A 2,728-nucleotide genomic window follows, 5' to 3' on the forward strand; every position below is an offset into this window, starting at 1 on the left:
AAGAGTGTATGAAACAGGGCACATTCAGAGAGGGTCCCTCTCCAATATTCCCCTCACATTGCAGCTGTTTGTAGTTCATGGACTTCCTGAGCTTAAGTTTGTATTTGCCTAACCATCTGTAATACTCAATTTCTTCATTAATCCATCTAGTTGGCTTTTAAAAATCTATTTATAATTTTGACAGCCATAAAGTTTGGCAGCAATGAGACATGCAATTTAAATTTGCATTTTGTGAAGAAAAAACAACACCAAGCAACCCACAACTTATTTTGGTTCTAAATATGAAACCTGGAAGTTCAATTTCAGACCTTTGGTTCCTGCATCTTGAGAAGGCATCTTAGCCATGACTTTATATACAGTGATCATATCCCTCAGTCACACTTTCTTGAGCAATTCGAATGCTGTCCTGATTACTAGCACTTCATTAAAAAAAGCCAATTAATATCTTTCAACAATCTTGCCATCTTGCTTTGAACCTTCTCTTGTTTATGCAGCTTGGGCAGTGAAAACTGCCAGTTTCAGTCTGCTCTGTGTTGCTTACATATTTCTGACAGAAGTCTTCCAACACTGAAAGTTACTACATAAATGCTTTCTGTTAAAATTTTAAGAAAAATCAATATATACCTATCTCTATTGCAATCATTTCAACACTTCCTAGTATCTTTCCTCTTTTAAAACAAAGCCTGAATTTTGGACAAAGCTGTTGGACAGTGATCTTGTAATTTTTAAACTCTGCTCACTCCCTAAACTCTATGTAGTTTATTTTAAGGAAGCCTTATGTCCAGTTCAAGTGTCATTAAAAAAAACACCCAAGCTCATCTCCCAGGAAGTATTAATGTCAACTGCCTGAGGGTCTAGATTGATAGATGCATGGGCAGTTCTTGGCAGAAGGCAGTGTAACTTATAAAGACAGATGTCCTTCCCCTAAAAAATTCTTCTGCTCTGGAACCATCTCTAAACCCTGGCACGCTTATTTCCAGTCATAGGAGCTCTTGAACCTTCATTCTGTGGTTCAACACCTGCAAATCCCAGCATAAGAAGACTGGGAAGGAAGATGGGACCAGGCTTCCTATTTAGATCAGCTCAAGATCCCAAAAAGCTGCCCTGCCACCAAAAGATGCAGTCATGACCTCCCTACCCATCCCAAAACACGTTCCTGCTGCAGCAGCAGAGCAATGCATGGGATCATCCTGATGAGCTGCTGGATCTACTTGTAACAGTTGTGAAACTAGACCTGAGGTACTCGGAAGATACTAAGGCTCAAGTCTGTCTGGAGGACCTGGCTATGATGAGAATGAAGAAGGTTGCCTTTGATCAGTATCAGTAATAAGGCACCTGCCACTGGGTTACCACAGTTCTTAAATACCAACACCTCATTAATTGTATAGCTTTATCAATTAAAATAAATACTCCTAAATAGTCTTACATAAGAAGAAATCCAGCATATACCAAATGATCAGCATTCTAAAGCTAAGCTGGCCTTTCTATGCATTAGACTAGCACTTTCAATGGGCCATATTTGAGGAGCACTGGTGAGGCTGGTGAAAAACACAGTCTTTGCCATGGGAAATGCTGCAGCCAGGCAGGTGAGGGGGCATCACAGCCATCTGAGTTTGATCTGTTGGACCATAAGATGATGCGTGAATGCAACTCAACAGAACAGAGCAAGTGTAATTTTTAGTCCTTGCATACCTGAGGGGCAGGGAGAGGAAAACAGGGGACAAAAGAGAGTAGCTTGGGTTTGATTATTCCTTTCTTGAATTTTAAATTCGTGTTAAGGTAATGCAGCAAAAAAAATGTGTTATAAAGTCAAGCCAATGTAGCAGAAAGGAAGTTGCACAGCTGAACTGAACCTGGGGCTCATATATAGTTGATAAAGTGCTCAAATGTCAAATGTTTGAAGTAGCTCCATTCAGGAAAGTGGACTGAGCAGAGGACACCAAATAGAATGAAGCATCAGAATACAAAAAAACTTTGTACAGTTTCAGAAAGCAAAGCTGATCAGGTCTGGCCACTTAGACATCCTTACCATTTCCAAGTTACTGTGACTGGGAAGTACCAAATATAATCACAGTGGGGAAAAAAAAAATATTAAAAAAAGCATTGCATTTTCATCTAGAACAAGACAACTGCATTAATTATATGTGTGGGCATTTATTTTTAAGGCTACAATCTGGATTTCATGCTTCAACAGCAGAATGCCAGATGAGAGGAAACAGCTGACTTAAAACTGCCCAGACAAAGATGACAGGCTTCTCTCATTGATAGAATGATGTATTTTTTTTCAGCCTATATCATTTCCTACACCTCCTTTTCCAAAGGCCGTTCATCTGTTGCCATAGGGACCGTTTCCAACCCGCTCCTTTCCCTCGCACAGGTTTTACTCCGGACTTGAGCTGCCCGGGCCGCTCTGGGAGCAGCCGAGGGGCAACAGCGAAGCAGAACATCCGCAGCTGCTCCAGGTACAACTGCCGGGAGCAGAATTCCTGATTTTTTTTAATCCACTGGTCCCTAACTGGGAGGATAAGCTGGAGGATGAGAAGGCGGGTGCGCATCACCACTACCCCATCTACTAGGATGCCGTTGTGTCCTCACGGGGAACTGTTACATCAATCAATCCCCCCGGCTTTGCTCGCACCGGCGAGGACCGTAAGCAACGGGAAAACAAAACCTCTGACGTTCCCCCTCACGGAGAGCTCCCGCACGGACACGCCCGGGCCCGCACGCC

Source organism: Chaetura pelagica, unplaced genomic scaffold, assembly GCF_000747805.2.
Source record: "Chaetura pelagica isolate M959 unplaced genomic scaffold, ChaPel_1.0 scaffold20, whole genome shotgun sequence".
Lineage (NCBI taxonomy): Eukaryota > Metazoa > Chordata > Aves > Apodiformes > Apodidae > Chaetura > Chaetura pelagica.